General features: G+C 48.6%; 1 long non-coding RNA gene across 1 annotated transcript in view; it reads left to right on the forward strand.

Annotated features, from left to right (window-relative positions):
• Positions 1–13,320, forward strand: part of LOC115464898 — a 25,684-nt gene continuing 12,364 nt past the window's right edge. Inside the window, exon 1 of the long non-coding RNA XR_003941286.1 lies at positions 1–11. This is a non-coding gene — a long non-coding RNA (uncharacterized LOC115464898). The remainder of the gene's footprint in view (positions 12–13,320) is intronic.

The following is a 13,320-nucleotide window of genomic DNA, read 5'->3' on the forward strand; positions in this document are numbered from 1 at the left end:
ACAGACTGTCTGTGAGTCTGAGAGAATGTATGAGATCGAGAGAGTGTTTGAGAGTGACTGTGACACATACAGAGTGAATGTGATATAGTGTGAGACACTGAGTGTGTGAGATACAGTGTTTGATAGTGAGAGAGAGGAAGACACTGACTGTGAGAGAGAGAGAGAGAGAGAGAGAGAGAGAGAGAGTGTGTGTGTGAGAGAGTGTGTGTGTGACAGAGATACCTCCCCCCCTCACTGTTCTCAGGACCCCTCCCCCCTTCCCTCTGTAGTCTCAGAACCCCCTCCCCTCTCCCCTCTCCCCCTCTCAGGTCTGTGGACCCCCCTGTACTGTGGTCTCACAACCCCCCCTCCCCTCTGGTGTGAGGACCCCCTCCACCCCCCTCTCTGGTCTCAGGACACCACCCCCTCTCAGGACCCCCTCCCCCTGTCTGGTCTCAGCACCCCCTCCCAATGTGTCCCCTCTTTCTTAATGCAGCCTCTCACCGCAGGCAGCCATCAAGCATTGGCTGTCGGCTGTGCAGCCGGTCCTCTCGCCTCTCACGTCGCTGCAGTCCTCCGGGGTCTGCTCCAGGGGCAGTGACGTGAGAGGCGAGAGGAGCGGCTGCAGAGCCGACAGCCAATGCCTGATGGTGAGCGGCGGCAACCTGGGGGGGGTGGCGTTGCGGCAAGGGCGGCTTCACTTTGTCGACTTCAGAACGTTGGAGGTGTGGTGACCTAGGGGGGGGTGGAGGGGGGAATGGTGGGGAGCCTGGGGGGGTGGAGGGGGGGAGTGGTGGCGACCTTTGGGGGGTGGAGGGGTGAGCAGTGGCGGTGGCGACCTGGGGGGGCGTGGCGTTGCGGCGAGGGCGGCTTAACTTTCTGGGCTTCAGAACTTTGGAGGTGCGGGGACTTCAGGGGGGGGGAATGATGGCAACCCTGGGGGGGTGGAGGGGTGAGCGGTGGCGACCTTGGGGGGGGGTGGAGGGTGAGTGGTGGCGGTGGTGACCGGGGGGGCGTGGCAGGTTATTTGTTGCTGACTTTCATTCAGTGCTGGTGGGTTGTCTGGAGTGAGAGGGGTGCTGTGAGTGGCTGTGTGGCGTGAAGCAGGGCTGTGCAGCGAGTGACATACTGTGTGGGGGGGCGGGGCTGAGGGTGGCTCTAAGACTGGTGCTGAGAGGCTACGAACACGTCAGGGCTTCACTGGGACAGAGGCAGCTTCAGAACATTGGAGGTGCGAATTATGTGTGTGGGGGGGGGGGGGGCTGAGGGCGGCTCTATGACTGCTGCTGAGAGCCTATGAACACTACAGGGCTTCAGGGCTTCACACAGAGTCAGCTTCAGAACGTTGGAGGTGCAATTTATTTATATAGATTTGGCCATCTTACCAGTGTAACATCCTTCTGCATTGAATACCATGTGTATCTTAATAATATAATTACAACCCCCCCTCCCCTTCCCTTCCCTTCACACTGTCACTGAAATGCTTTCAGTAGTCTACGTTTTCTGGTCATGTCATCTTTTCCTCATTCTGGTCTGAGCAAAGAAGACAGTGGAACCCCCCAAATCATAGGAGCTAGAAAGTGCATGAGGGGCGGGGACACCAGGAAACCCGTGGAAATCCACGGAAATAGTGGAGGAGTGGCCTAGTGGTTAGGGTGGTGGACTTTGGTCCTGGGGAACTGAGGAACTGAGTTCGATTCCCACTTCAGGCACAGGCAGCTCCTTGTGACTCTGGGCAAGTCACTTAACCCTCCATTGCCCCATGTAAGCCGCATTGAGCCTGCCATGAGTGGGAAAGCGCGGGGTACAAATGTAACAAAAAAAACAAAAAAGCCATTACTACTGCAGGGAAGAGAAGGAACAGATCAAAAGTGAATGGGGGTGGGAGCAGTGGCATTCCTAGGGGGGCTGACACCCGGGGCAGATTGCTGATGTGCTCCGCCCCCTGGGTGCAGTGCCCCCCCCCGGATGCAGCGCGACCCCCCGATGAAAGGACCCCCCCCACGAAGGAACCCCCCCGGGTGCAACGCCGCTGGGGGGGGGGGGGGGGGTGCCGCGCGCGCCTGTCCTTGTTCGTTCCATGCTCCCTCTGCCCCGGAACAGGAAGTAACCTGGGACAGGCGCGTGCGGCACCCCCCCCAGCGGTGTGCACCCGGGGCGGACCACACCCACCGCCCCCCCTAGGAACGCCACTGGGTGGGAGGGGATGGATTGGAAACAGATGGGGACAGATTATGTCCCTGTGCACACCTTGACTCAGAAATCTTGACACCAACACCTCATCTTAAAAAAAAAAACCATGGAAAGAGGAGCTCACCTTGATGAAAACTGATGCATGTGTTCAGTAATTTTGGCAACGAGAGAGACCAGTAATAAACTGGTGAATATTCATTGGTTTGTTTCAAGCATTTTGGCAGAGAACAATTTCCACCGAGCTAGTCTCAACTATGTGACTTATAATGCAGCTAATATGAAAGCAGTTTATCGAGATATGGTCTGGATAGGTTGCGCAGGTTATAATCTCAGTCTCGTACTCTCATGGACTCCAGCCATCAAAAACTGAAGTTGATTCTTAGCAATATCGCTTACAAAATTGTTAAAAAGAGGGGTGGAACAGTGCCATAAACAGACTGTGAACACTAAGAACGTAAGAATAACCATATTGGGTCAGACCAATGGTCCATTTAGCCCAGTATCCTGTTTCCAACAGTGGCCAAGCCAGGTCACAAGTACCTGACAGAAACCCAAATAGTGGCAACACTCCATGCTACAAATCCCAGGGCAAGCAGTGACTTCCCCATGTCTGTCTCACTAGCAGACTATGGACTTTTCCTCCAGGAACTTGTCCAAAACTTTTTAAAACCCAGATACACTAACCGCTGTTATTACATCCTTGAGCAACGAGTTCCAGAGCTGAACTATTCGTTGAGTGAAAAAGTATTTCCTCCTATTTATTTTAAAAGTATTTTCATGTAACTTCCTTGAGTGTCCTCTTGGTCTTTGTACTTTTTAAAAGAGTGAACATTTGATTTCACTTCTACTCGCTCTACACCACTTAGGATTTTGTAGACCTCAATCATATCTCCCTTCCTCTGTCTCTTTTCCAAGCTGAACAGCCCTAACCTCTTTAGCCTTTCCTTGTACGAGACGAGTTCCATCCCTTTTATCATTTTGGTCGCTCTTCTTTGAACCTTTTCTAATTCCACCATATCTTTTTTGAGATACGGTGACCAGAACTGAACGTAATACTCAAGGTGACAGCAGATCAAGGTATAGTTGAGATGCAGCCAATTGCTGAACCAACAAAATGTCCAAAACAAGAAGCCTCAGAGGCAGATTTATTTTTTTGAGACTTATTCAAGAGCCAGGAAAAAGCTTCTGTGGTCAACGTGGGTACATATATATCAAGCTCGGCCCGAGGGTTGCCCCAACCGCGCAGCTTGGCGTAGAAGGCGAAGCCGGTGATGTTCGAGGCGATCGCTGTGCTGGAGGAACCCGCTTCGAATGCCTCCGTGATGTACCGGGCCATGAGTTGATCTGGGACTGGTCCTCCTGTCCATCCCTGGCCCTGCAGGTGCTCACAGACTTGGTGAAAAGCTCGCCGGTATGCGTACAGAGTAGTCCTGGCTAACGAGCTGGTGATGAGTAGGTGCATGGAGTTGTTGCTAGCTGCCATAGGTGCTCTGGTACTGGAGTGGGCTGCTTGCTTGCTGATGGTGCCAACTGCTGGAAGAGAGAAAAGTGAAAGCGTGAAAGAGCATCAGCTATGCTGTTATCAACACCGGGTATGTGCTTTGCTCGCACCGTCAGGTTAAGCTGCAAGCAACATAGCACGAAGTGGCGGAGGAGAGCTGCAGTGTGGGGACAACGTGCCGTTTGCTTGTTTATGATTTCCACTACAGCTGCATTGTCTGACCAAAGGATAACACATTTATTAGCCAGGGCAGGGCCCCAGACGTTGACCGCTGCAACAATGGGGAATAGCTCAAGGAAGGTGATGTTCTTGGTGAGGCCACTGTGTATCCACTGCAACGGCCAAGGGGCAGCGAACCAGTCTCCGTTGAAGTAAGCTCCGCACCCCACAGTCCCGGCGGCATCTGTATAGAGGTTAAGGTCTATGCTGGAAGTTGGGGCTGATTGGATTAGGGCTCTCCCGTTGAAGTCTTGTAGAAAGCGCATCCAGACGATGAGGTCCTGCTTCATGGGAAGGGTTATGCGCAGATGATGGTGCTTGCGTGAAATGCCTGCAGTGGCTGCCGCAAGTCTGCCGCCCGCTTCAAAAAGACCGCTCAGACCCGCTAGGCAGCCTTTTCTCCTGTGTCTGCAGCCCACCCGCTGTGACCCCGCCCCCTTCCGGCCTCTCCACCAATGACGCAGCGGGTCACCCGCTACGTCACCTGGGATGGCGGGGAAGCCGGAAGCAGGGGGCAATTCGGACCAGGGGGCAAGCATGCGGCAGCCGCCATGTTATGTCCGGCTGCTCTGCATTCGCTTTGCTTGCCTCCTTCTATATCACAGCTTGACCCAAAAGGACATATGTCGTCTTCAACTCATACAAAATACTACCATTAAACTAATTACCAACTGAAAAAAATTTGATCATGTTACACCACTTGTCAAGACAGCACACTGGTTACCTTTTCCTAATGTACGTTTCCTTAATTGTTCTGTCTGTCTGCCTGTCTTACTCTAGATTGTAAGCTCTTGAGCAGGGACTGTCTTTTTGTGTATGGTGTACAGCGCTGCGTATGCCTTGTAGCGCTATAGAAATGATAAGTAGAAGTAGTAGTAGTAGCAGCTGTTAAGGGCAAATATTTTAGGGGAGTTAGTCAATGAGGTGAATTTAGACAACATCAGAAGTAAAAGTTCACCTTCCGAACTGACTTCTTTTCCTCAGTGAGTTCACTTTAACTGTCTCTCTCCAGGTTTAGGAACCTTTCTCTGAACTGCCTAAGTGCGAACTTGGTGGGTGACCTTGCAGTTAGTTTTCCATAGGGAGGATTCATGCACTTTGGGGCAAACTGTTCCACAGACCTCTGGGAGTGCACCTCACATGTTCCTCAGGGGCCTCCTAATCCCTCTTCCCCACCCCATTAGCACAACAAAGCAGCACTTTGCACTAGGATCCACAATCTCAGAGCAGTGCCAGCCTGCCGAAGTCTGAATAATGCTGGGAGGGAGAGGGCTGGCGAGGTAAGAGGGAAATTACAAGGAACAGGTCCTCTACTGCACTGATGTCACAGTGTTTTTGTTTCCCAACCCCCCCCCCCCCTTTTCCCTGGTGTGTTCTTCTCACCTCTTTCCCCAGAGAAGTACACCTCTCTACCCAGAGAAGTATAATTAGAAGGTTATTTTCTGCATAAAATGACACAGGACCTATATTGAGCACCTCCTCTGCCCTGTAATCTCTCTCTATAATTACCAGCCCCTGCCTGCTCTGTATCGGTGGGTCCCCACGTGAGGCTCCTGCACGTGTGGAACTGTTGCAGAGTGTTACAGTAACACCGTGACTCAGTCACTCTTCCACCATTATGTAAATAACACAGGCATTAGGCCTCTTCAGTTCTAGCTGCAGGCTACCAGGGAGGAAGTAGGCCAGGGCTGTAGGCCTGGAAGGAGCAGTCCTGCCTGCCTGTAAAGAAACTGGGCCAGGATTGCTCAGAGCAAGAGAAAGAGAGGGACTGAAAGAAACACACACGAGACTGGCTGCTCACGTGCACTCAGGTGCTAGCTGGGAAGGTGCAGCCACCCTGAGGATATAGGGCAGTGGAGGCAGCCATTATCCTTTTCCAATTTTATCATAACCTTGAATATGGAAGTGTAATTAAACCCGGCTTGCAGTGCATAGCCTAATGAGAGGTTCAAGGCTGTGGAGCAGCGTTCCTACAAAATGTTGTGGCATATAAGGCTCTGAGTGGCAAAGTAAGTGGGCCAAGGCCTCGAGATGCATCTGCTGGAACTGTTCCAGGAGAGCCGTCATTCTGCTACCTGCCTTGACCTTGGCTAAGGAAATCTGGGGGATTTGAAGATATAATTGAAAGAGTTGTGGCTTGTGGTGAGGTTAGAAGGTGCAGTAGGATGGAGCCACAGTTGGGGAGAAGATGACTTATACATCCAGATATTGAGGTGCCAGGCCTCCCCTAGGATTGGTATCTTGGAATATTATCATATTTGGGTTTCTGCCAGGAACTTGTGACCTGGCTTGGCCTCTTTTGGAAATGGGATACCAGGCTAGATGGACCATTGGTCTGACCCAGTGTGGCTGTTCTTATGTTCTTCTTATGACCAACTTTGCCCGTGATACGTCCGCTTAACTTTAACTGGATATTTGAACATCTGGTGAAGTCAATACCACATATTATACTGATGCAAAATTAGTTGGTTACGTATGGGAGGAGTCAGAAACACACTGGGGCACAGATAAACGTTTACTGCATAATGCCAACATTCAGTGCCATCCAGTTAAAGTCTATTTAATGGCACCAGATAGCACTTAACATAATGAGTGCTATCATCTTATTTTATTGTGTGGTGCATCTATGTATGTATGTATTTGGATTATTTTATGATGTATGTATTTGGATTTTATTTATATATTTATTTGGATTTGGCTTGTGCATTTTTCAGTAGTAGCTCAAGGTACATTCAGGTACACTAGGTATTCCCCTGTCCTTGATGGGCTTACAATCACGGTTTGCACCTGAGGTTAAGCGACTTGCCCAAGGTCACAAGGAGCCACAGTGGGAATTTGCCCCTGACTTCCCTGGCTCTCAGTCCACATCTTATTAAAGTTTGACAGTGCCCTGGCATACATCTGTATTTAAATGGTTAACTTTTGGAACGACATCATGTTATCAGATGCGAGTACAGAAATTCAAAATTAGGGACCAAGGGGTGGAGGATATGAATTGAGGTTGCAGGATTCTAGACTTCAAAGTTCACAGAGAGGGTAGTGAATACTTGGATCGGCCACTCTTGGAAACAAAATACTGGGCTTGACAGACGACTGATTTTCTCTCCTCCCAGGCCGTCCTCGATCCGCTTCAATCCGGCTTTCGCTCACTTCACTTGACAGAAACTGCACTCTCTAAAGTCTGCAATGACCTGTTCCTTGCCAAATCCAAAGGTCACTATTCCATCCTCATCCTCCTCGACCTATCTGCTGCCTTTGACACCGTCAATCATAATTTACTTCTTGACACACTGTCCTCATTGGGGTTCCAGGGCTCCGTCCTCTCCTGGTCTCTTCGTTTCTTTCCCAACGCACCTTCAGAGTATTTTCTAATGCTCTTCTTCCACCCCCATCCCACTCTCTGTTGGGGTTCCTCAAGGATCTGTCCATGGACCGCTTCTTTTCTCGATCTACACCTCTTCCCTGGGCTCGCTGATCTCATCACATGGTTTCCAGTACCATCTCTATGCTGATGACACTCAGCTTTATCTCTCCACTCCTGACTCACGGTCGAAACCCAGGCCAAAGTTTCGGCCTGCCTTTCAGACATCGCTGCCTGGATGTCCAACCGGCATCTGAAACTGAACATGGCAAAGACTGAGCTCCTTGTCTTTCCACCCAAACCCTCTTCTCCTCTTCCCCCACTTTCGTCTCTGTTGACAACGCCCTCATCCTCCCCGTCTCTTCGGCCTGCAATCTCGGAGTCATCTTCGACTCCTCCCTCTCCTTCTCTGCCCATATTCAGCAGACAGCTAAGACCTGTCGCTTCTTCCTCTATAATATTAGCAAAATCCGCCATTCCTCTCTGATCAGACCCACCGAACCCTCGTGCACTCGCTCGTCACCTCTCAACTATGCAAACCTTCTTCTCGCTGGCCTCCCGCTTAGCCTTCTATCCCCCCTTCAATCTGTCCAAAATTCCGCCGCACGTCTCATCTACTGCGTGACCGTTACTCTCACATCACCCCCCTCCTCAAGTCGCTTCACTGGCTCCCAGTCCGCTACCGTATACAGTTCAAGCTCCTCCTATTGACCTTCAAGTGCACTCAATCTGCAGCCCCCCATTACCTCTCTACCCTCCTCTCCCCGTATGTTCCCACCCGTAACCTCCGCTCTCAGGACAAATCACTCCTATCTGTACCCTTCTCCACCACCGCTAACTCCAGACTCCCGCCCCTTCTGCCTCGCATCACCTTATGCCTGGAACAGACTTCCCGAGTCCATACGCCATGCGCCCTCCCTACCCATTTTCAAGTCCTTACTCAAAGCCCATCTCCCTTGCTTTTGGCACCTAACCACCTTCCCAGTCATGATACCTACACTGACTACATAGTTTGTAACCTTTAGATTGTAAGCTCTTTCGAGCAGGGACTGCTGTCCTTCCCCATGTTAAACTTGTACAGCGCTGCGTAACCCTGGCAGCGCTATAGAAATGCTAAGTAGTAGTAGTAGTAATGTGGAATAAGGTGGGATAGGGGAGATATGATACAGACATTTAAATACATCCATGGTATAAATGGGAAAGGGGAGATATGATAAACACACAATGCAGTTGTTTCAGTTGAAAGGAAGCTCTGAATGAGGGGGCATAGGATGAAGGTGAAAGGGGATAGAATCAGGAGGAATCTAAAGAAATAGTTCTTTACAGAACAGGTGGTGCAGGTGGAGGAGATGATGATTGTATCTGACTTTAAAAAGCATGGGATAAGCACAGAGGATCTCTGAGGAAGAGGAAGGATTGTAGAGATTTGTGTTGGTGTGGATGGACAGACTGGATAGGCCGTATGGTCTTTATCTGTGTCATTTTCTATGTTTTTATGTATAGAAGATCTCTGAGGGAGAGAAAAGGATTGTAGATGGACAGACTGGATAGGTCGTATGGTCTTTATCGGCATCATTTCTGTTTCTATGTACAGAGGATCTCTGAGGGAGAGGAAGGGATTGTAGAGATTAGTAGTTGGTGTAGATGGACAGACTGGATAGGCTGTATGGTCTTTGTGTTATTTTCTGTTTCCATACACTGGGATTTCTGAGAGAGAGGAAGGGATTGTAGAGATTAGTAGTTGATGTGGATAGGCCGTATGGTCTTTATTTGCCATAATTTTCTCTGTAACTATATTTATCTTCCCTTTCAGTTCTGGTGCAATGAACAGCCCCAGGACTCTTGGTGTCTCTCCTGTTTTCATCTCTACCACCTCCATGCAGAATGATTATTAAATGAAGGGAGGAGCCTTGGTTGTCCTGAATCTCACAGAGCACAATATAGTTCTCAGCTATCTCACTGGCTGTAACCTGGAGTGTGTGACCCTGTGCTGAAAATACTAGACTGATTTGCAGATGTTAGCAACAGAAAATACAAATCTAATACAGGAACCTCTGGTCAGGGTAGGAATTTGGAAGCGTGTCCTGTGCTTGGGGGAGGGAATCCACTCTGCAGGCATTAGATGGATGAAAGAGATTTTTAGAAAGACCAGGACTCCAGTGAGCTCAGTGATGTGCTGCCGCCTCTGGGCTGTTCTCATTCTGACTTGCAGATTTCAAAGAGGATAAATATTATTCTGCTAAACTCCGTGGATGACCTTACACATAGGGAAATGAAAGGACTCCCCCCCCCCCCCCCGAGTCACATGTGGGGCCGATGCAGTCAGCTGCGTTATCTGTTCGCACAGCAGTTTCCGCTCGATTTTGCTATGCTAATGTACTCCCGATGCGGAAAGAAAAATGATGTGCGGGTAAGTCAGCCCAAAACCACTATGCTAAATAAAGGCAGGGGGCATGTAAAATGCATGCAAATGCTGAAACATAGAAACAAGATGGCAGATAAAGGCCCAATGGCCCATCCAGTCTGCCCATCCTCTGTAACCCCTAGCTCTTCCTTTTCCTAAGCGATCCCACATGCTTATCCCATGCTTTTTTCAATTCTGACATAGTCCTGATTCCACAATATTACATATCTTCCGATAAACTAAGTTGCACTAAATTCTAGTGCAGTGTTTTACTCATTTTATGACACTGAATTATTGCACCAGCTCAAGGCTGGTGTAAAGATGCAATGCAGCAATGGAAGATTCCACATCCTCCACTCCCCTGACACCAAAATCATCCGTCCTGGCTCAAGTGGTTCTCCAGACCCCTGACCCCAAAATGTCCCTTTAACTCCCACCCCAACCCCACAAATGAACCTGATGAATTCTTTGGACCCCTCATCTGTGCATCTTTAAGTGGAAGGCAGGATCAACACCCATTCACTCCGTTCCATGCTGCCATCTTGAAAAATGGCAGGGCCTGACCCTGCACAATTGCATCCTACGATGCACAACGTGGAGTCAGTCTGCCAAATAAGGCAAATACATCTGTGACCAAGCTGGGGATTAGAACTGATACAGGAGAGATAAAGTGACTCACTCAGTGGACACACACACCTAAACCAATGAAAGATCCGGGATTAGAGATGAAGCACGGTGGATGCATAGAGATGTCAAATTACTAGTTCCAGGTGGGAGATATTATGCCATTCCTGGATTTCTGACAGCACATCCTCCTTCATTATAGGACTGGACCGCCGCCAGTAGCCGGACTTCTCGGCTCTGGATGAAACGGCTTACCCGAGCTCACATACAGACTTATCCACTTTGCAGTGGCACGAATGAACTTTGGTGAACTGCTTTTTCAAAGGCGAGATCCGCTTTCATAATCTCATTCTGTACCAAACAGAGGCGTGCCAGGATGGAGGAAACTGGTGGTGCAGAGGAAGTGCTGGAAAATCAAATGCCAAACCTCAAACTATGGAAACTCTCTGCTCTGTATCGGTGGGTCTCCACGTGAGAGCCTTGCACGTGGGGAAGAGTGGCACTTGTGATACAGTAACACCTCCATTTAGTCACTGCCCTGCCATTATGTAAATTCACAGTCCCTAGGCCTCTTCAGTTCTAGCTGTGGGGAGGAAGCAGACTGGGCTGTAGGCATGGGAGGCGCAGCTTGCCTGGCTGTGATGAAACCGGCCAGGTTCCCTCACAGAAAGTCAGAGAGGGATTTGAAGAGATGCACGAGAGCAGCTGCTCACATGCACTTGGGTCACCAGCTGGAGTATGAAAAATGAGATTGTTTCAGATGAAACCCAATTCTTTCTTAGTCACCATGAATGCAGGGAACTCTCAACCTCTCTGGGATACACTTTGGCCCCAGTGTAGAAAATGAGGTTTCAGGAACATTGTGCAGGACGCCCATAAATAGTGAAGTTTCTGAAACCTGTTATTCATTCAGAGAAGGTGGGTAACAGTGACGTTATGTGGGGGGGTGGGAAGTGACTCCCTGAAGTCTATGGAAGTGAATGATGTACATGAAGGGATACAATACAAATATACCCCCAATATTCAGCGTTATTTAACTGGTCAGAGTGGCTGCTAACCAGTTAAATAGCGCTTAACCGGCTACCCATGGTTAACGACTAGCCGGCTATATTGCCTGGTATAACCAGCTATCTGCTGATTTTTAAACCAGGTTTGGTGGCCAAATTTGGCCGCATGAAAAACTGGCATATCTTTACCAGTTTAAAGATAGTTGGCTAAATCTGAATATCAACCTAGCTGGTTATCTTAAATGGCCCAAAAATCTGGATAGCGAATTCGGTCACCGGAAAGGGCCCAGCATTGAATTACCTCTCCTCAGGTCACTTCACTGGCCTCCAATCAGATACCGCATTCAATTCAAGTTCTCCTTCTTACCTACAAATGCATTCAGTCTGCTTGCCCTCACTACCTCTCCTCCCTCATTCTCCCCTATGTTCCGCACGTAACCTCCGTTCACAGGACAAATCCCCTCCTCTCTATACCCTTCTCCAACACCGCCAACTCCAGGCTCCACTCATTCTGGCCTCGCCTCACCCTATGCTTGGAACAACCTTCCTGAGCCCTTACGCCAAGCCCCCTCCCTGCCCATCTTCAAGTCTTTGCCTTAAAACCCACCTCTTCAATGCTGCATCAGCACCTAACTCTTACCATTCCCTAAATCCAGACTGCCCCAATTTGACCGCCCCTATCGGACTGTCCGTTCACTTGTCTCTTAGATTGTAAGCTCATTGAGCAGGGACTGTCCCTCTATGTTAAATTGTACAGCGCTGCGTAACCCTAGTAGCGCTTTAGAAATGTTAAGTAGTAGTAGTAGTACCCGGGCTTAGTACCAAACGCAAGCACAATTCTGGTCACCGCATCTCAAAAAAGATATAATGGAATTAGAAAAGGTACAGAGAAGGGCGACGGAAATGATAAAGGGGATGGGACGACTTTCCTATGACAGAGAAGAGAAGAGACAGCTGAGGGGAGATATGATAGAGGTATATAAAATACTGAGTGGAGTTGAACGGGTAGACGTGAATCGCTTGTTTACTCTTTCCAAAAATACTAGTACTAGTGGGCATTCAATGAAGCTACAAAGTAGTAAATTTAAAATGAATCAGAGAAAATATTTCTTCGCTCAATGTGTAATTAAACTCTGTAATTCGTTGCCAGAGAATGTGGTAAAAGTCTATAAGCCCATTACTAAGATGGACTTGAGAAAATCTGCTGCTTATTTCTAGGATAAGCAGCATAAAGTCTGATTTGGGATCTTGCCAGGTACTTGTGACTTGGATTGGCTACTGTTGGAAACAGGATATTGGGCTTGATGGACCTTCAGTCTCTCCTACTATAGCCATGCTTATGATTTTGATAATTCTCTTGCCAGAATACATGATCAAAAGACTTCAATCCATTCAAAACTTAGAGTTAGCACAGGTGCTAAGCACCTTGATAGGATTTCTCCACTTTTGTAAGAAGCCCATCGGCCGCCACGTAGGTTTAGAATGCAATTTAAGCTGTGTGGTGTTGACTCACAATGTTTTTTTTATTCTGGAGAGCCTCGGTATTTGGCAAATTTACTTATCCCATATTGTCCCTCACGGCTGCACTAACTTTTTAAACTCGCGGTAAAAATCAGCTGGCAGTGAACGCTGAGATGCCCGTTACATTCCTATGGGCATCTCAGCGTTTACCGCCAGCTGATTTTTTCTGCAAGCTAAAAGCACTAGCACAGCTTTGTTAAAGGCTCCCTAAGATCCCAAAATCAAAACCCGCTTAGTTACTCCTCCATTATCTAGAGTGAGATTAGATTCTATACGCGAGTCTGCATTTTTGTTAACTCCCAGCTGATTTTTGGTTTAAGACAAATCTTCAAAAATTCAAGAAGAACTTAAAAAAACATTATTGTACAGTAGCTTTTTAGGTTTTCAGGTAATGGACATGGAGAGGCAATTTTCAATATGACGTCGAATCGGACGTTGGACATTTTGTGCTAAACATCTCACATCTGAGTAGGAAATATGGCCATTTTCAAACACCGCATAACATCTGTCT

Source organism: Microcaecilia unicolor, chromosome 3 (genome assembly GCF_901765095.1).
Source record: "Microcaecilia unicolor chromosome 3, aMicUni1.1, whole genome shotgun sequence".
NCBI classification, from domain to species: Eukaryota; Metazoa; Chordata; class Amphibia; order Gymnophiona; family Siphonopidae; genus Microcaecilia; species Microcaecilia unicolor.